Below are 21,764 nucleotides of genomic sequence, written 5' to 3' on the forward strand. Positions count from 1 at the left end.
ATTGAAGTAACAGAGACTCAGAGACAATTGTCTGACTCCAAGATCACAGATGAGGTCAGAAGCAATACCTTCTTCTTCCCAACACTGACAGGCTTGGAATGAACTGGGAGAAAGCTAGCATGAATCCTATTGGAGTGAGTATTAACTACAGTGTCTTTATTGTGCTAAAGCTCTAGATGAAGTTACTCTCCCCTACATTACCTGCTGGTGGCTGTCTTAACAAAAGAGTGACTATACCCACAAGTTATCACATCACACCACTCACTTTGGAGAATAAATCAGGTAGTTGATTCTGAAAGGGCAGGTGGGAATGATTACCATAGGCTGCTTCACCTTCAAACCATGAGAAACAGAATACTCATCACAAACAACATTCTTTAGCAGGTTATTTATTATTCTGCACATTGTGTCCACTTATAAGATTTTGCTTCTCATTTGAATTCAGAGATAAATAGAACTGTGAGAGTTGCTGAACACAGCTTTCAACTTAAAAGGAAGGTATATTGATTACTCCCTTGGATGCGCATAGAAAGTTATTCAGCATACATCATAAATTAGTTTTTTTAAAAACCCTCAACAATACTCAACATAATGTGACTCACAAAACAAAGGTAGATCTTGTCTTATTTTTTACTGTGTAGTAAAGGGAGGACAAACAAATGAAGCCTAACAAAAGATTAGGAGATAATAATTCACTCACTGTGGGTGTGATTACAGCAACTTTTCAGAACTTCATTCAACCTAAAATGTTTATAATGTCTTTCTTACTGACTCTATATTTCCAAATTCAAAACTAATTTTCCATTAAATAAATAAGAACACAAAATCAATGAATTGATTTTAAGGTGCCCAGGTAGATAAAACTCATTCAATATATAAAGCATGAAGTTAGGTAGGTAACACGTAAGTGTGTTTGTGAATGTGTATGTGTGCATGTGTGTGTGACTGCATGCATGTGTGTGTGTGTGTGTGTGAGAGAGAGACAGAGAAAGAGACAGAGAGAGAGACAGAGAGAGAGACAGAGAGAAGGAGAAGTTTCATATATTCTTTCCTCAGATTATATCAAGCAAAGGGAAGAATGAGGGCCCCAGGATAATTGTATGAGTCTCTCCTTTACTCCACAAACTTCCATAAAAGTATAGTTTCATTACTGGGATTCCAGCTTCCTCACTATCCAATCAAGTTTACAGATCTCAGTTCTCTAGTTTATAGGGCAGAGGCTTTTACACAATTTCTATGTCATAATTCATGGTAGGTTACATGGTTTCTGCCCTTCAGAACACAAAATTTCGGTATTTATTTATTTTTGAATGAATTTATAACCTTACCATCAACTCAAGATTTGAGCATCCTTTAAGCAAGCCTATTTAAATGATCTGATCTCCAAGTGAGTACATACATTATGGTGTGAATAGCAGCAGTCCTTGTTTTTTAGCCCAGTAATACAGGACTATAAATGATCATGAAAGCTGAAACTGTACAAAGTGATCTCAAAAATCAACAGAAAAATTTCAAAAGTCCTGTGACCTTTACAGATTTCCCCCCCAAACATGAAAACTCTCTTACTATTGGTTATAAATGTATAAGAAATTTTAAGAATAGTAAAACTAATATTTATTTAGTACATTGTAATTTTAACATTAGAAGCTGAGAATTTGTGTCATTTATTTTTGAAAAGAAATGAACTATCAAAGATAGTTTGAGTAACGTGTGCCTTCTCATTACACAATTACAGCACAAAACAAGCATCATTTCTCTGACTTGGTAAATTATCATATTCCTTTCTAAGTTGGGATCAATTTCTAACATTTATTCTCTGTGTATTTAATATTGTGAGATAGCTCTCAGAGTTCTTTTACTGTGAAGTTTTTTGCCAGTGTTAATTCCTCTAGGATATCTTCACCCTTCCCATCACAACTATGTTTCTCAGTTGTGTTGATAAGTCTGCATTCACAAACTTCCTCTAGAACAGTAGTGATATGAACATTTCCATACTTGGCATTTCTTCTCCAAATCCTTCATGTTCTATTTGAATTTCACTTTCAGCATTACTTTTCATTTCTTTGCTGCACTTTCATCTTTTTGGGCCAATTCCCGCTTTACCCATTTTTGGAAAATTTTATGTGACTTGAAATCACTGGAGGACAAGGAGGCAACACAAAACCACATTTTGCTGTGTGTGAACTGAATAACAAACAAATGTGCACTAAATAATTATTTCAGGATCTTGAAAGAAATGATGTGATTAGCCACTAATCATGATGGACGTCTGTTATTCACATAATGATTTGTGGACTGAAAAGCTAGCAATTAAGTTTCAACTTCATGTAATTACTGAGTTAATACACCTTGGTAACTGAAATTTAAACTGTACTGTTGAGAAACTGGTATATTTCACTAAACTGTGGTAACTGAAATTCACGGATATTAAAACATGCAAAGCAAGGACTCCCTATATATATTTTTTGAATTTTATTTCTTTTTATACATCAGGTTCTTATTATATTTTTATATATAACTATGCATGTATGTATGCATGTAAGATTTCTTTAAATATGACAAAACATTCAAAAATAATTTAAGGCAGATGGTCCTAAATATTAGTTTGATCATTAAGATTCCTTATCCATTCATTCTTCCTTGAAAATTTTCATAACAGGTTTGGTGAGACAGCAATCTGAAACTTCAAAGCATATGACAGGAACCATCTTTCCAGGCCAACTGCTCCTTGGCTACTATCGATATCAAATAAAGATGTTCTGCGTAAGTTCCATTTGACTTGCTAAATTTACTTCACACAAAAATGAAGTTGATGACCATCAATGCACATACCACAACTAGCATTAAAATAATTAAATGCTACTATATAGAGTTGAACTTTATGCTCTTAGGACAGCAAAATACAAGATGATTGCTTGCTATTCAGCAGCACCTTCACAGATCTTTCTAATTAATCATCTGAGAAACTACAGAATACTGGAGAATACTCAGAGGTAGGCTCTGAGAAAACTTTTACTCAGATGTAAGAGGACCTGCAGCTCATGGATGCACGATTTTTCAACAGCACAGAAAAAGTGCTGCCACTTGTTCATCTTCCTTTCGTTCTTATCCTCTTCCCTTTAATCTCACTAAAGTAATTCTGAACCACAGAGGGATTGTTAGCTGGACTATGTCAACTATACGTGCTGATGAAAAGATCATGCGTGTCAGATAGTGGTAGCATTGGACACTCTAGGAAAGGTGAGACTGAGCTAGGAAATTGGGAGTAACTGAAAGGTTATACATAGGTCTTAGAACAACCCAGATTCTCCTGGGAAGTCAGCGTAAGAGAGAATGGTAGAAGAACGTTGCTACTATAAGCTTAATTCTTACCAAGTCTGAGGCTAAAGATGATAGAGCTTCTAAGGTCAATAGAGATGGTCTAGTGGAGAAGACAAATGTTGGTTTCAACAGATTAGTTAATAGTGGTCCTTTACCAATAGTGGATTCAAAATAGAAGATAGGGTTAGCACTGGTAATATCCAGCAATGGGGTTCAGAGACAAACCTCAAAGAATGCAATTAAAAAATACCCGAGAATTGAAAAGAGCAACAAAGTCACCCCAGACCCAGACACAAAACTGGGTTGTGCTTGAGAACAACTGACATATAGTTCCCCGCTTCCTAAAGTTGTCCACTAGTTTTAGATTTGAATACGGAGAGAAATCCACCAAGGAAAGTAGGCTACATGTGGAATAGGTGTTATGACCAAGGCAACAGCTGTCTAGTTTATTATAATGAAAATTGTGAGGCTGCACCTACTTTAGTGGAAAATAGAACTGTGATAGTTTAGAAGGAAATTGCACTCTGATTGATTGGTAATATCCATCATAGACATAAGAAGCATGACTCGCAGCATGTGTATATTTCCCAATTCTGGACTAACCCTGTAGTAGGATTAAAGGGAAGGCTTAACGCTCAAGGTCAGTGAGTTAGAGGCAAAAGTCAGACAAGCTTCTATAATTAATCTTATTCAGAATCTCACTCTGACAATTATTCCCTCTGCCTTTCTTTTCCAGTGGGGCATCACAAGTACCTTAGCTATAAGTGGAGGACTTCAGAAACACTGTGTGGGGTGAGTTAGAAGCTAGTCCTAGGGTATGCTAAGATTACAGAAAACGCAGCACTTGTGTGTGAGAAAATCCTATTTCCTTTCTCTCTAGAGTTAGAATAACAACGTGTCAGTGCTCTGGGTATGTTTAATTATTTATATGGGGGTTATTAGTGTGTGGTTAGTGAGTCCTTATTGAAAGTTATACATGTCAGCAACCTGCAGTGAAGCTATGTAAGACAGTGTTCTTGTTCAATTGTTAAGATATAAAATGAATAACGAAGGGCATTTTAGTGGAAACTTACCTGAAAAAAAAGCTGTTCAAGGTAGGGAAAGAAAAGTGAGAAAGAAGAGTAATGAGTCATTCTATCCCTATGGAAAAGTAAAGCAATCTTTCTCATAAATTAGTGGATGATGGATATATCCATAGCAGATGACACACAAAGCAGCCATATTTGAACTTACTGCACCCTGAACTTTTAAAGATGGCATCATGGAGGGCACTGATATTCTCCCTGCTAGTGTTTTATTGGACCATGGTATTGTTTTGCTTGTCTCCTATACCCATAAACCTTACCTCCATTGAGGTGTGTCTATCGACTTAGCCTTGTCTTGTCCATGGAATGGGAAAATATAGGCAGTTCTTGCAACAAATGTAAGGATAGCTCATTTTTTATTGGTTTTTCTTGGACCTTCTGTACAGACCCTATTGTTCCTAGGTTCTTACCTTCTTATTACCTCTCTGTAAATATGTGATTTCTAACCTTTATTGTGTAGTATCTCCCTTCCTGGGTCTCTCACTCGTGTCACAACATTCCTATTGTATTAGCTTCCAATTGCCACTGTAATAAATTACCATAAATAAAGAGCCTTAAAGGAATACCAATGTATGATCTTTCTGTTCTTGAGATCAGAATTCTAAAATGACTTTGCAGGGCTTTATTCCTCCTGTAGGTGCTAAGGAAGAATCAGTTCACTTGCCTTTTCCAGCTTCAAGAGGCTCCCCATATTCATTGGCTTATGATCCTGTATCATTCTGACCCCTATTTCTACCATCAAATACCCTCCTCTCCCTCTCCTTCCATAGTCACATCATCTTCTCTAACTCTGACCCTTCTGATTCCTTATTATTAGGACTTTGTGATTACACTGAGCCCAGGATAATCCAAGATAATCTCCACATCTCAAAATGCTTAATTTAGTCCCTTCTTTAATGAGCCTTTTGCCAGTTAAAGAAACATACTGACAGATTCTGGGGATTAGGTCATGGACATCTTTGGGAACAATTCTTCAGCCTCCCATACCTAGGAACCTATTAGATCCTGTCATTTGATATATCCTAGCCCATGTCTGAGAACTTGCTATTTCAGGTAGCTCTTATACCGGCATTTCTTTCACTTGATCTCTCATGTTTTCTGCACTTGAATTTGGTTTAACAGTTTGGATCCTCTCCACTTGCATTGTCTAAATTGGGGTCCTTAAACCCAATCCTTTGGCTGGAAACATTTCCTTCTTTCCTGTGTTGAACTTCTAGCTTTAGAGCCAATTAGTCGACTTACAACCAAGCATCCTTCTCATAGTGAAATATAGAAATTCTTCATCAACCTATGGATTCTGAGCCCATGGTCCTTCCCCACTCTCCTCATTTGCAATCCTCCACATTCTTATGGAAAGAACATATTCCTGCCCTATAATTATAAGTAAGTCTAACCCTAGGGCCCATGTATGTTGTATTCCTGGTCCCAGCATTTGCAGCCTGGACCTGGCCCATGGCAGAAAGCCTGTCTGAGACACTTTGAGTTGGCATCTTGGACAAGCTGAATTTCTCAGATGCTTTTGTTGCAATGTAAACCAATCATGCAATGTAAACAAATCAGACTACCAAAAAGTGAGAGAAGGGGGGAAAAAAACCCCAAACAAGCAAACAAACAAACAAAAAAACCCTCTGCTTTATTTGGAGTGACTGTTTTGTTTAGTCCTTCTCACATTTTTATCCTTACCTATTCTGTGTCTATGGCTATAGTACAACAGGTTCACAGGCACCAGAGCAATTACCTGGCAAATAAAGAAGTGCCTGTAAATGTTTTGTTTGCTATGTGTCCCTGTACATGTCATACAATTTCATATGAGCTTGTGATTATTAAGCTGACTGCTTGGCCATGGATGTGGCTTCAGTTTGCCACAATTTTGTAAAATCTCCCTACAGATCTGATGTTCTGATTTACAACACAAAATATTTGTTCCAAATGTCCACAAGGGATTTCTAAACTGTAATTCATGGACACACATATGGAAGAGGAATTTTTTGCTCAGTTGTTTGTAAAACTTGGTGAAGTGCTTCTTCCTTGAGAAATGGCATCATGACCCCTTGGAATGACACATCATATTGAGGGAAAGGTTAGAAGAGAGTCTTGGGTAGTTAGAAAAAAGATATTCAAAATACCTAGGAATAAACCCACCTAAGGAGACAAAAGACCTGTATGCAGAAAGCTATAAGACACTGATGAAACAAATTAAAGATGATACAAACACATGGAGAGATATACCATGTTCTTGGATTGGAAGAATCAACATTGTGAAAATGACTCTACTATACAAAGCAATCTACAGATTCAATGCAGTCCCTATCAAACTACCACTGATATTTTTCACAGAACTGGAATAAAAAATTTCACAATTTGTATGGTAACACCAAAGACCCCGAATAGCCAAAGCAATTTTGAGAAAGGAAAACAAAGCTGGAGGAATCAGACTCCCTGACTTCAGACTATACTACAAAGCTACAGTAATCAAGACAGTATGGTACAGGCACAAAAACAGAAATATAGATCAATGGAACAGGATAGAAAGCCCAGAGAAAAACTCATGCACATATGGTCACCTTATTTTTGATAAAGGAGGCAAGACTATACAATGGAGAAAAGACAGCCTCTTCAGTAAGTGGTGCTGGAAAAACTGGACACCCACATGTAAAAGAATGAAATTAGAACACTCTGTAACACCATACACAAAAATAAACTCAAAATGGATTAAAGACCTAAATGTAAGGCCAGACATTATCAAACTCTTAGAGGAAAACAAGCAGAACACACTATGACATAAATCACGGCAAGATCCTTTTTGACCCACCTGCTAGAGAAATGGAAATAAAAACAAAAATAAACAAATGGGACCTAATGAAACTTAAAAGCTTTTGCACAGCAAAGGAAACCATAAACAAGACAAAAAGACAACCCTCAGAATGGGAGAAAACATTTGCAAATGAAGCAACTGACAAAGGATTAATCTCCAAAATTTATAAGCATTTCATGCAGCTCAATAACAAAAAAACAAACAACCCAATCCAAAAATGGGCTGAAGACCTAAACAGACATTTCTCCAAAGAAGATATACAGATTGGCAACAAACACATGAAAGGATGCTCAACATCACTAATCATTAGAGAACTGCAAACCAAAACTACAATTAGGTATCACCTCACACCAGTCAGAATGGCCATCATTAAAAATCTACAAACAATAAATGCTGGAGAGGGTGTGGAGAAGAGGGAACCCTCTTAACACCGTTGGTGGGAATGTAAATTGATATAGCCACTATGGAGAACAGTATGGAGCTTCCTTAAAAAACTAAAAAAGAAACCACCATACGACCCAGCAATCGCACTATTGGGCATATACCCTGAGAAAACCAAAATTCAAAAAGAGTCATGTACCACAGTGTTCACTGCAGCTGTATTTACAATAACCTGGACATGGAAGCAACCTAAGTGTCCATCAACAGATGAATGGATGAAGAAGATGTGGCACATATATACAATGGAATATTACTCAGCCATATAAAGAAATGAAATTGAGTTATTTGTATTGAGGTGGATGGACCTAGAGTCTGTCCTACAGAGTGAAGTAAGTCAGAAAGAGAAAAACAGATACCATATGCTAACGCATATATATGGAATCTAAAAAAAAAAAAGGTTCTGATGAACCTAGGGGCAGGACAGGAATAAAGATGCAGGAATAGAGAATGGACTTGAGAACATGGGGAGGGGGAAGGGTAAGCTGGGAAGAAGTGAGCGAGTGGCATGGACTTATATATACTACCAAATGTAAAATATATAGCTAGTGGGAAGCAACAGCATAGCACAGGGAGAACGGCTTGGTGCTTTGTGACCACCTACAGGGGTGGGATAAGGAGGGTAGAAGGGAGGGAGATGCAAGTGGGAAGAGATATGGGGATATATGTATATGTATAGTTGATTCACTTTGTTATAAAGCAGAAATTAACACACCATTGTAAAGCAATTATACTCCAATAAAGATGTTTAAAAAAAAAAGATAAAAGATAGTCAACATAAAAATTATGTCTTATAGTATGACTTGTTTTCATTACACCACATAAAATGTACCCTGAAATGTTAAATAACATTAAATAAAGGCTTCCTTTTTTCTTTTTTATATTTAAGGGGCTTGTGAGTTAAAGAGGCTGAGACACATTCCTCTATCTAGAATTTTCCTTCTCTTTGCATAAACTCTAATGTACATTTTCTCTCTCTTTTTTTTTAATAACTTTATTTATTTTTATTTATTTATTTATTTTTTCGGTACGCGGGCCTCTCATTGTTGTGGCCTCTCCCGTTGCGGAGCACAGGCTCCGGACACGCAGGCTCAGCAGCCATGGCTCACGGGCCCAGACGCTCCGTGGCATGTGGGATCCTCCCGGACTGGGGCACGAACCCATGTCCCCTGCATCGGCAGGTGGACTCTCAACCACTGCGCCACCAGGGAAGCCCTCTTTTTTTGTTTTTTTTGATGGATTTCTTAATTACATTTTTCTATTTAGTCTCAATTTTTTGTGGTTTCTATGTTCAGGGAATTAAGCACAGAAAAAAAGCAATGAAAAGGGGGAGAGCAAAATTAAAATATAGTTGAAGTATGGAAAGAAAGATGAAATTTGGGGTAGATATAGATTTGAGAATGTTGTGATAGCCATTGGAAAAAAGAAGGGCATTCAAGTATGCTCAGAGAACTGCTTTAAAAATTTGGAAAATTTTATTTTGAAATGAGTAGCCTCCTGGGTGCTAAATCTAATATATCTCAAATTCCTATGGTTCTGCTATCCTCTACTGCCAGACTTCCTGGACTGTGTATGATTCAAAATCTTCAGGTGGAAATTAGATGATAGAACCTTTTGAAAATATTGTTTACCTAAAATGCTTTACAGACAAAAACTCAATGATTTAATTTTGTTCTATTTTCTAAACTGCTATCTTTTAAATATTTTTTGACAAATAGAGCAAATGAAAAATTGGGGAGGGAAAAATTGATTCACTGGTATTTTATTTTGTTCTGTTTTCTGACTGAAACAGAAATACAACTATTCATATTCCTGGTATTGGTCAACTTTTCAGGGCTTAGGTGTTGATTATTATTTAAATAGATAATATTATGGGTAATAATTAATATTTTCATTTTGAAAAATCTTTCTATGAGTAGTCATGATGCTTCTGACATTCTTAAATAGTATATTAATGAGAAAATCATGAACAATTGCTTTCTCCCCTGGACTTTTTATCCAATATATTAAAGATGAAATTGCTATGGTTTGTTCTGTCTCAGTGGGGTTCCTCTGTCTTCCTCCAGGACAGGCTGTCATCTAGAGCCCAATCATTTTCTCCTTGGGAGCTGGCACTTTCCCACTCATCCATAGCTGTTTTCTACTCTTTTCTAAAAGTTATACATTTTGACAAGAGATTACAGACCTGTGACTTTACAGAGGAGACATCTGAAATAATTAGCTTTTTTCCTTAGAGGAGCCCTCTTGGAAATTTTCCACAGGCATTACCGAAGGTACAGATATTATAGATTACTCCCCCATTGGCATTTGTCTCTTTACTCACTATAATTTCATTAATTCTCCTAATGTTGCCTGAGTCTGATCTCTCATCAGTCAATAGCTTTTGACCACATAGTTTGTATTTAAATAATTGCTTATTATATTGCCTTCTGAAATTAAGAAGAACATTTGGTCATGAAACAAGGCACAATGAAACAACTGAAGACTATTCCAAGAGTGGATTTGGTTTACTTAGGTATGATTTAAAAAGTGTCAGTTATATAAAGAAATCTAAATTTGCTATAATTCACTGATCCAAGACATCAATCAACAAGTACTCCTACAGCACCTACTTTTAGTCCTCCTTATGGAGAACATAAGTCCAACTTATGTTCATTTATATTTTATGTTTCCTGCAGTCAACATTCTTTTTCTCCTTTAAAAATATATAATGCTTTGGTGGTGGTGGTGGTGGTGGGATGAATTGGGAGATTGGGGTTGACATATATACACTAATATGTATAAAATAGATAACTAATAAAAAATGAAAAAAAAAGACTGGATCAACACCTAAAATCATCAATATAATAGTATCTATAATTATTAATACTGTATTATATACTTGAAGGTAAATCTTAAATGTTATCACCACATACGAAAACAATTATGCCTATGTGATGGGATAGAGATACTAACTAACCTTATTGTGGTAATCATTTTGTAATATATACATATATCTAATCATCACAGTGTACCCCTAAATTTACATATGCTATATGTAAATAATATCTCAATAAAGCTGGGAAGAAAATTTTAAAAATATATAATGCTTTATCCAAGTTTATATATTATCTCTTTCTGATCAACTCCCAATCTAATGGATATCATTGAACTGACCAATTATAATCATCCCAGTGCCTATAGTATTCGTAATGATTGAGCTATTGCAGTGTCAAAAATAGTGCTATCACCTTGAAATAGAGTCAAAGCCACTATTCCAAAAAATAATAAGCCTTAGATAATGACATCTTCCTGTCTTGAGTTGATTTGGATATTCATACTGTATTCTTTCATTTGTTGATTCAGCAAATATATAACGAGTACCAAATATTTGCCAGATATACTAGGCTTTAGCAGGTGTGTGTATGGGGGATTAGGATAAATTTGGAGATCTCCTTTCAACTCCATGAATGATGAATTTTGGATCTGGAATCTCATTTGCATCAAACATCATTAGTTATTTTAAAAGATTTCTTCCAAACTAATATAAGGGGCTGTACCTTGTAGTGGTTAAGAGTATGGGCTCTAAAGTCCTATGGTCGGAGTTCAAATCCCACCTCTACCCCTTGCGAGTTAGGTGACCTTGGACAAATTACTTAATGTCACTCTGCCTCAGTTTTCTCACTGAAAACATTTTAAGAATTGGGTCATTATTAAAAGAAGATAACACTTCTGAAACATTGATCACAGCTCTTGGCACATGGAATACATGTTACACATATAAAAAGAAAGAGAGTGATAGAATGAAATATCAGGGCAGTTGCTTAATTGGTTTCTTTAAACAGGTGACAATGTGACTGAGAACACTATTCTTTTGTGATCCTGCCCTTACATCTTGTAACTTACTATTTACACTTATTGAACTTGGGATCCTAATAAAAAAAAAAAAAAAAAGCGTGTGTGCTGAGATGAGGGGTCTACACTTGAAAGAGACCAGAACAATCTACCAGTGGAAGAACAAACTATTGCACTCATTTAGTTGAAGTAAGAGTATTGTTTCTCAGTGCCTGATTGAGTTTACCACAGTCATCTGTGACCTAGTAGCGATTACAGCATGAGTAAATATCAAGAGAGTACATGAAATTCTCAGTAAACATATAAGGAGTTATAGCCTCTTCTTGGGAGTGTTTCTTATTTTTCCAATGTGAATAAAAATATTCTGTCTCTTTTGGAAGCACCAATGTTGACTACATCTGATACCACTTAACAAGGTAGAAGGGTATGAAATTGACTGTTGCTCATATGTTGTATACCTAGGTGCTATTTCTATTATTACAGAGTTAGAGATATTTGAATTTGGTTGAATTATACCCTTGCCCTCAAAGTTCATGGTCATTCTTGTTTTCTACCTGGCCTTGTTCGTTTTGTTGTTGTCACAGACGAAATAAGAAAGAAGGAAAAATTTGAATTAATATATCTATGTTTCATGGTTATGAAATATAATTACCTATGTACATAAGGAAGTATGTGGTTTGCTCTGTGTGTGTATGTGTGTGTGTGTGTGTGTATGTAACAAACTTAAGAATTTGTGGATGCTGTTATATTGTTATTTTTTTGGATTGAGTTGGGCAGTGATATTACTCACAGTTTATAACTCAGACTTTACATGTATTATTCTTAAACATTAAAGGTGTTATATAACTGGCAATTCCATGATCAAATATCTTTGCTGGAAAATTGATTATTTCATTTTTTTTTAAGATTTTTTGATGTGGACCATTTTTAAAGTCTTTATTGAATTTGTTACAGTATTACTTCTGTTTTATGTTTTGGTGTTTTGGCCCCAAGGCATGTGGGATCTTAGCTCCCCGACCAGGGATTGAGCCTGCACCCCCTGCATTGGAAGGCAAAGTCTTAACCACTGGACCACCAGGGAAGTCCCTGATTATTTCATTTTAAATTGTGTTTTTCTCTGTTCCACTAACTTTGATATAAATAAATCACTTCATATATCTTCCTAATTTTTAAAATTAGTTTTTATTGGCATATAGTTGCTTTACAATGTTGTGTTAGTTTCTACTGTACAGCAAAATGAATCAGTTATACATATACATATCCCCTCTTCTTTGGATTTCCTTCCCATTTAGGTCACCACAGAGCATTGAATAGAATTCCCTGTGCTTTACAGTAGGTTCTCATTAGTTACCTATTATATTTTATACATAGTATCAATAGTGTATATATGTCAACCCCAATCTCTCAATTCCTCTCACCCCTCCCCTTTCCCCCTTGGTATGCATACATTTGTTCTCTATGTCTGTGTCTATTTCTGCTTTGCAAATAAGATCATCTATACCATTTGTCTAGATTCTACATATATGCGTTAATATACGATATTTGTTTTTATCTTTCTGACTTACTTCATTCTGTATGACAGTTTTGTTCCTTTTTATGGCTGAGTAATATTCCACTGTATATATGTACTGCATCTTCTTTATCCATTCCTCTGTTGATGGGCATTTAGGTTGCTTCCATGTCCTAGTTATTGTAAATATTGTTGCAATGAACATTGGGGTGCATGTGTCTTTTTGAATTATGCTTTTCTCTGTGTATATGCCCAGTAATGGGATTGTTCTGTTATTAGTTTTTTAAGGAACTTCTATACTGTTCTCCATAGTGGCTGTATCAATTTACATTCCCACCAACAATGCATGAGGGCTCCCTTTTCTCCACACCCTCTCCAGCATTTATTGTTTGTAGTTTTTTTTGATGATGTCCATTCTGACTGGTGTGAGGTGATACCTCATTGTAGTTTTGATTTGCATTTCTCTAATAATTACTGATATTGAGCATCTTTTCATGTGTTTGTTGGCCATCTGTATGTCTTCTTAGGAGAAATGTCTATTTAGGGTTTCCACCCTTTTTTGGATTGGGTTGTTTGTATTTTTGATATTGAGTAGCATGAGTTATTTGTATATTTTGGAGATTAATCCTTTGTCAGTTGCTTCCTTTGCAAATACTTTCTCCCATTCTGAGGGTTGTATTTTAATCTCATTTATGGTTTCCTTTGCTGTGTAAAAGCTTTTAAGTTTCATTAGGTCCCATTGTTTATTTTTGTTTTTCTTCTCATTACTCAACAAAGTGGGTCAAAAAAGATCTTGCTGTAATTTATGTCAAAGCAAGTCCTGCCCATGTTTTTCTCTAAGAGTTTTATAGAGTCTGGCCTTACATTTAGGTCTTTAATCCATTTTGAGTTTATTTTTGTGTATGGTGTTAGGAAGTGTTCTAATTACTTTCTTTTACATGTAGCTGTCCAGTTTTTCCAGCACCACTTATTGAAGAGGCTATATTTGCTCCATTTTATATTCTGGCCTCCTTTTTCATAGATTATGTGACCATAGGTGTCTTGTGACCAAGAAAATGAGTCTGAAAGGTGAGGATTTCAAACAGTAGATTTCTTCCTCCTTCAAACTGCTGACCCCACGATGGTAGGCATCGCACCTTCTGCCTCCTGCTCAGCCTCTGTTCCTGGAGGTGAGAACCTCCAGGTCTTTCACTTGGAGAAGCTGCTGGTCAGGCCCATCTCCTCCTCCACCTGCAGTAGTGCTTCAGTGGGAATCAGATTGGACGGCGTGTCCAGGTTCTGGAGGGACAGAAACTCTGAAGTATCCATGGCATGTAACGTTTCTGTCTGAGGGTATGAAGGAGTCACTGCTTGTCTGCTTTGCTCACAGGAAAAGGATGTGGTGGAGGAGGACGACAGGGGGATCGGGGGCGGGGAAAAAGTCTGCGGTGGTAGCTTCAGGCTGGGCTCATCAGGAGGCTGGAGCCTCCTGGAGCAGGAGGGGAAGGACAGCCCTTCCTCCTGCTGGCTGCCTGCACCTTGGCGGAGTCCCGGCATGCACACTGACACTGACAGGCCTCCTCTTGCTTGATGATGATCACAGGGACGCTGAGGCCAATCTGCTGTACAGCACTCCCTGTGCTACTGGCTACTGGTACTGCAGTGGTAAAAAACACCTTCTCAACTTTAGATGTTTGCTAAATTTGTTCTTGGGTGTATGGTGAGCTGGTGGCACCATTCAGTATCCACTGTAAGTTCTGTTCTCCCGTGACGAGGCTGGGCTGCAGGAGAGCCGTGCTCGGAGTCGGGGTGATGGTTATAGTGGGATTACTAGTTAGGACGGAGTTGGCATCCAGGGGCAGAGTCTGGACCATGGCCAGCAGGGGCTCAGTAGTACTCTGTGGTTGAGGCGGTGCTGCCATGGCTGACGCCACTGCCGCTGCTGACGCCAAAGCCCCAGCGACAACAGCAAGTCCCGGCACAATGGGCTGCGGTGCCTGAGGGTGCGGAAGAAACTCTTGATGATTAGCAGAAAACTGTGTGCTGTGGGGAACAGGCACTTCTGGAGGTTGTAAGAGAGCAGGTGGGTTGCCAAATGCAGCTTGCTGGGAGCCAGTTCCTAGGGACGGAGCAGGCAGAGGAGTAGACGGTGCTGAGGCTGGTAGTAGAGACTGGGGTGGCTCGGATATGCCAGGCTGTCTGTTGAGGATCTTCCTGGATTGCTGGGTCAGCTGACTTCCGGAACATTGGTTCAAAAATGATGGCTGGTGAAAGTGTGCTGAAAGTGAGCATTCTGGCCTGTATTGGAATGTTCTTGAAATTCGGAATCTGTGGACAGAAGGCTTAAATTCCTCAGAGTGAGTGATTTGTATCCTCGGATCCATTGTGATTTAGAAGTGCACTGTATGAATTTCCTTTGTTATCGTGACCTTTCATGTGACTTTTGAGACTGCATTGAGTGCTGAAAGTTTTCTCACAGCCATTACTGGGGCAGACAAAGGGTCTTTCACCAGTATGTGTACGGACGTGAGTTTTGAGGTGGTGGCTTGCTGCAAATGCTTTTCCACAGCCATCATGATCACACCGAAATGGCTTTTCTCCTGTCTGGGTTCGAATGTGCTTCCTCAGATCACTGAGCGTGGTGAAGTACTTGCTGCAGCCTTCAGATTCACAGTTAAACGTCTTCCCTGTGTGAAGCCTCTGATGTGTTTTCAGCCTGTACAGCGTGTTGAACGCCTTCTCACAGCCCTGCACTTTGCACTCAAACGGCTTCTCCTTTGTGTGCACCGCACGTGGATCCTGAGGCTGTAGGAGGTGAGGAAGGCCTTGCCGCAGGCCTCCTGATTACTGACAAAGGTGTACTCTCCCCGGTGGGTCTTCTGGTGGGTGATCAGGTTGCCTGCTGTGCTGTAGGTGTGGGGACAGCCCTCAAAGGTGCACTGGTACCGCTTTACTTCGTTATGTTTCGTTTCTGGACATTCCGACTGCAGTTGTGAGGGCTGCACCTTCAATATTTCTTGGCATGGGCGTGGAACCAGGGTTTATTGTTAAATGAATCTGATCTGGTGAGATAATGTGTTGCACATAACCCTGGGACATTGCTTCATGATCTATTAGATGAAAGCCCTCTTCACCCCCTACTAGAAAAGGCAAGTGTTCTCTGTACTGTCCGTCGTCATCTTCATCTTTCAAAGTGCCAGGATCCTGCTCGATAAGAACAGTTGTCCTATCATAAACAGTTCCAGATGAGGAAGGCACCAGTTCGTTCTTATACACAAACCTGAGCATCTTGTCATCAGGGGTCAGCTCATCTTCCTCTACCTCAAAGTAGCTGATGTTGTCATCTGGACTGTGTTCCCCCATGGTTCAGTCGTGCTCAGCCCAATTGTGAGAAACGGAAAGGTAGTGACCTGTCTCCGCGGCTCCCGGCAATGGCGGCAGCGGCAGCAGCTTCTCCCCTTCCCAGCGGCACCAAAACTTTCTTTTTTTAAAGTGAATTTTATTTCAAATGGCTTACATTACCTACCATACAGTAGATAGGCAATTAGTCCAAAGAAATCTCTTTTCTAATTTCATTTCCTTCAAGAGGACTTTTCTCCACCATTTCACCTTCTTGACTTTCCTGTCCTTGTATTGATGGGGTAGTATATTGCCATTACCTTTGCAATCTTTTTTCATTCCCCTTACAACTGAATTTAATTTAGTCTGCCATTCTAGACATGAAGTGTTGATCCAACTGAGTTATTTAAGCTCAAAAAGGTACAGGATTTTTATTACTCCAATTCAAGTTTTATATGTGACAAGTTTGTCAAAGATGGAAGCCCAAGATTATTTTTAAAAGAGGAAATGATTCTCTTGTGTTTGTGACTTTGGATAATGCATATAGCAGAACTGGTAACCATCCTTACCCCTGATGCCTATGATCTCCCAGACCATCTAGCACCTGTTAATCTATTGAAATTTACCATACATTTTTCCTTTTATCTTAACCTTACATTAAATATTTCCTGCAATGTAGATATCTGAGCCACTTAAAAACAAATAGTTTATTAAAAATTACATGGTATATAGGTTATTTTAGCACAGACAGCACATTTTTTACCACCACATCTGTTACTAACATGATTCACTATCTAAGCAATGTGTGTATCTCTATGGTAAGGATGTGAGAATATGATTACAACCAAGTGATATAGGAGGTTATTTTCCTTATGTCATATGAGAAATTATAGGAGTCTAGACTAAATAAGGGGCAGAGGAAATGTATAAAACACACATGATTAAAGAGACCAAAGTTGTAGAGATCAACAAGATTTGATGACCTATTAGAAGGGGCAAAGTAGAGGATAGTGCTGTTAAGGAAATAAATACAAATTTGCCTTCGGTGACTAAATCTTGTCATGATGTCACTTTAAAAACTAAACACGTTGAAGGGGCTAGATTTGTTACTGTATTCTGTTGGATTGATTTAATTATTTCCATTTTGCATATATGAAACATGATAGGAGATATCTGGTAGGCTGTTGGAGATATAGATCTGGATTACAAAAGAGATAGGACTACTATTCATTAGCAAACACGTAGTAGTCGAAGAGAGGATAGGGTTGTTTGGGAAGTTGTGGATGCAAAAGAGCAGAGGGCTTAGGACACAAGTTCAAAAAAATAACCCAGAAACTAAACAATAACTAGAAAAGTTAAGAAAGTAAGGAAAATGGTGCCACAAAATCTGATGGAAGGGGAAAATAAAATAAGGTCTAGAAAAGAGAAACTGAATGGATTAAAGATTTAGTTAATAAGACCTCTATGTGTAAACTGACAGAAGTATGATGACTTAACCTGCTTGAGGAAGTGGGCATGAATTGGGGTTGCTTATAAGGGTCACATGTTACTTGTAAACATGTATAATCTACCTGGACAGTGTTTTCAATCTTTGGAGATGATAACCAGAAGTGAATGTATTATATATTATAAGAAAAGTGTTTAAGATTATATATATGTATATGTTATACATAATAACATACTATATATAACTGTATATATATACACATATATACATATATATATATATCTTTACATGTACATATAATCTCCAGAAACTTCAGAATTTCTATATAGAGGAAGCTTATAGGTAGCATTCTAGTTGAAACAGAAGGCTAAGGAACATTTTTTGAGGTTGTATTTCCACAAGCACTTGGTATTTGCTTGGAGATTGTGTTTCATTAGGGGTGACTGTGTGGAGGGCTGGCTGATGAAAACTGCGGTGATGAACTTAAGCTACTTAACTGCCATGAGCCAGATCTTGATACCACGGTTAGATCTGTGGAATCACATGCAGGTCACCCCATGGGTTCTCTGTTGGTAACTTTGGGCGGGCTTTAATGAGGATGGCATGATGATCAGTTCTGGGTATTATACCTGTCCATTCCAAGTATAACAACCCATTTAAAAGTCTTCCCTAGAAGGTGAATATTAGATCTGATAGTCTTTTGAAATATCTTGCAATGCTGTTAATCAATACTTTTCGTAATCAACACTCCAACGTAATTATGATTTTTTTTTTAAAAGTGAAACAGTGGGCAAAGAAGTGGGCAAATGTTTTAAAATAGTGCAGGTTGGATCTCTGGGGATTTTAAAGAACCATGTGTTTGTTGAAAAAAAAGTGTTGCTCAAGCTTAAAAATAGTTGAAACTGAAACCAAGCATATTCATTTAAAAAGTTTATTCTAATCCTACTCCAGACTCTTTCAGAACAATGTTATTTATTCTATTCAATCCCCATATCTTAACATAGTTGACAATGTTGGAGGTATTTCAAAGTTGACATTGCTGGTATAATTTCTGTGAACGTTTTAATGTCTATTGAAACATGAGAATCTCTAGAAACAGAAAAGCCATTCTTTCTTATCTTTCAAAAAAGTGTTTATATCTGCAAATGACCTCTCAAAAGAAACTTCCACAAATGTTATCTTTTTTATTGGTAAAAAGAGGAAAATTACTTCATCCAAGTGTAAGTAATATGAATAAGAAAATTCTCATTACAGAAATTTGCCAGGGCCCTTTTATTTAGCTCAATAGCATTCAGTTGGCTATAGTGATAAAATTCAAAGTTAGCAGTAGTGGAATATTCTTCCATTTAACATCAAGCCAGTACTGAAGAAAATTGCTGTCATAGTTTCTAAGTTATTAACCTTTACAATGAGATATATTTTTATGCATAGAGAAGAATTTTCTCCTCTATTTTAGTGTGAACTTAAGTTAGAGATACTAATCAAATAAATAAATTGAAATCGAGCCATACACAGCTGTTTTCTTTTGTCCTTTCTACATTTGCCTTTACGTTACATATTGGAAAAATGTAGGAAATGTTTGAAACTCTTATTGATTACAATGCCTTTTTTTTTTTTTTTGCGGTACTTGGGCCTCTCACTGTTGTGGCCTCTCCCGTTGCGGAGCACAGGCTCCAGACGCGCCGGCTCAGCGGCCATGGCTCACGGGCCCAGCCGCTCCACGGCATGTGGGATCTTCCTGGACCGGGGCACGAACCCGTGTCCCCTGCATCGGCAGGCGGACTCTCAACCACTGCGCCACCAGGGAAGCCCAATATTGCCATTTTGTTATGCCAATAAAAGTGATTGTATGAGTTAAAGCATATGCCTTTTTCTTAAAAGTGTGCGATAGACTCCTATTGCCATTAAAACCCCTCAAAAATCATTATCTATGTCTGAATTACTTCATTCAAACTCCCTATCCCTTCACTGTGGTTCTAGCCAACTTCCTGACAGAAAGTAATCAAAAATGCCTTTATCCATTCATTTCCCTTCTGCCTTAGTGGATTTTCCATAGTACTGCATGCCTAGGTTACCCAACTTTCCTCTTTTTGTATTCCCACGAGTTGATCTTCCATAAATGGTTCCACAATTTAACCTCACCCCAAAACCTCGTTCAGATTTATCAAGGTATACTTGAGTACTTCTTTCTTCTAACCCTGTTTAGTACATCACTCTTGCAGCTAAACTCTATGAGCTCTCCAGTTTATGCACTTATCCAGCTAAAACCTCCCTTTGTAAATAACTTATTCCAGTCTTTATTTTGATAGTCCTTTATCCTATTCACATTTATCAGCCCCCTGCCCCACATAGTAAAACACATGAGTTTAGAGTAGGACAGCTAGAGTATAAAATTTAGTTCTGAGTGTGTGACTTGATTCTCTGAAATTCAGTTTTTGCATCAGCATTATAGGAACAACAATATTTATTACAGAGTATTGTGTGAGTATTAAATAACTTAAATAATGTAAGACACTTTGCTAAATGCCTAAAACTTTGAAAGAATTGAATAGGTGTTAACCATCCTCATTCTCAATAATTTTATTATTCTGCTGTTTTTGAACATCTCTAGGAGATGTAAAATAAACTGAGATACAGTGAAATAGTCATTGGATTTGAAATTAAACAGATCTCTGTTAGTAATCTAACAGACTTAAAACTTATTAGCTGTGTGACTTTAAGTGTCTTACCCTCTTTAAGCTTTATAGTGATGATTCAATAACATGATTTGTATATAACAGCTAACATAAAATTTGTCCTGATTAAATGTCTATTGAATGTGTAAATGAGTGATATACACTGCAGTGTTGACCTTTACAGTTTCAAAAATATTTTCACTGAACCATCCAGCAAAGGTTTATTTATCACATTTAGACAGTACACTCTACTAGGCATGGGGAATAATTTTAAATAGGCCTGGTAAGGACCATTATCTATTTGTGTGGTACATAATATAGCACTGCCTGCCCTTAGATTGGTTAATAATTCTTTGGAAACAGTAGCAGGAATCTCTTTCTACTCAAGCCTAAACTATAATTCACATACATCTGGTATGTCTGGAAAACTGATGAGTCAGGCCTTCCCCTAATCAATTTCTATAACTTTTCCCCTATAATTCTTTCAAGCCACCTGAGACAATTATAGGGGTGGCCATAAGAGAAAAAGGTCTAGAGAAAGGTATTAGGAGAATGTACTCAGGGTCAGCAGCAAAAATGCATGCAAGGTAGACTCTGAAATAAGTTCCAGGGGAACAGTGCCATTGGAGGTAAGTGCGCTGGTTGGAAAGCATCCATGGTTCTAGGCTGAGTAGCAGAGAGCAGCACTGGATGAAGCTTTCCAGCCTCAGCGTGGGGGTAGCAAATCTGGATTACATAAGAGATGTGATTACGACAAACTCAATCATATAATCTAGAATTTTTCCCCCATTGCAAGGTTGAATGTTAGTAAAAAGAAAACATTATTTAGGATTTACATTTTAGTCACTTAACCACAACAGTCAAAACAATAATAGTTCATTTTAATATTTACCAGATTAAAAGTGCATTTCTAAAACCAAGTTCTCATTACTTACTGACTTCTCAACAGCTAGTATTTAAATGACTTCTATAAAGTCAATAGAATATGCATTATAACCATATAAACATTAATTGCATTAATAAATTTCCTATGTGACTTTAAGTATATGATCCCTCCAAAAGTTTTCACTATTTTTCCAAAATCATGTAGTGATATAATTACCCATAAATAAAAAGTGATGCAACATATTTGAATGTACAAGGTGCTACCTTGAAATTAGCTTATAAAAGTTAATGGTCAATAAAACTTGTTTTCAGTTCATAAAATGTGTTTATTTAACTTTCTCTTGAAATATCTGACAATTAGAAGCATGCTATTATTGTATTGGAAAAAAATCCAATTAAACCACAAAGCTACACCCCTTCTTTCAGAAATTTTCAG

The 21,764-nt window shown here is 37.4% G+C and overlaps 1 pseudogene; it reads right to left on the minus strand.

Annotated features, from left to right (window-relative positions):
- Positions 1-14,191: 14,191 nt before the first annotated feature.
- LOC114901094 lies at positions 14,192-16,345 on the minus strand (annotated as a pseudogene).
- Between the last annotated feature and the right edge of the window lie 5,419 nt (positions 16,346-21,764).

This window comes from Monodon monoceros, unplaced genomic scaffold, assembly GCF_005190385.1.
Source record: "Monodon monoceros isolate NGI ecotype Baffin Bay Population unplaced genomic scaffold, NGI_Narwhal_1 Super_Scaffold_19, whole genome shotgun sequence".
NCBI classification, from domain to species: Eukaryota; Metazoa; Chordata; class Mammalia; order Artiodactyla; family Monodontidae; genus Monodon; species Monodon monoceros.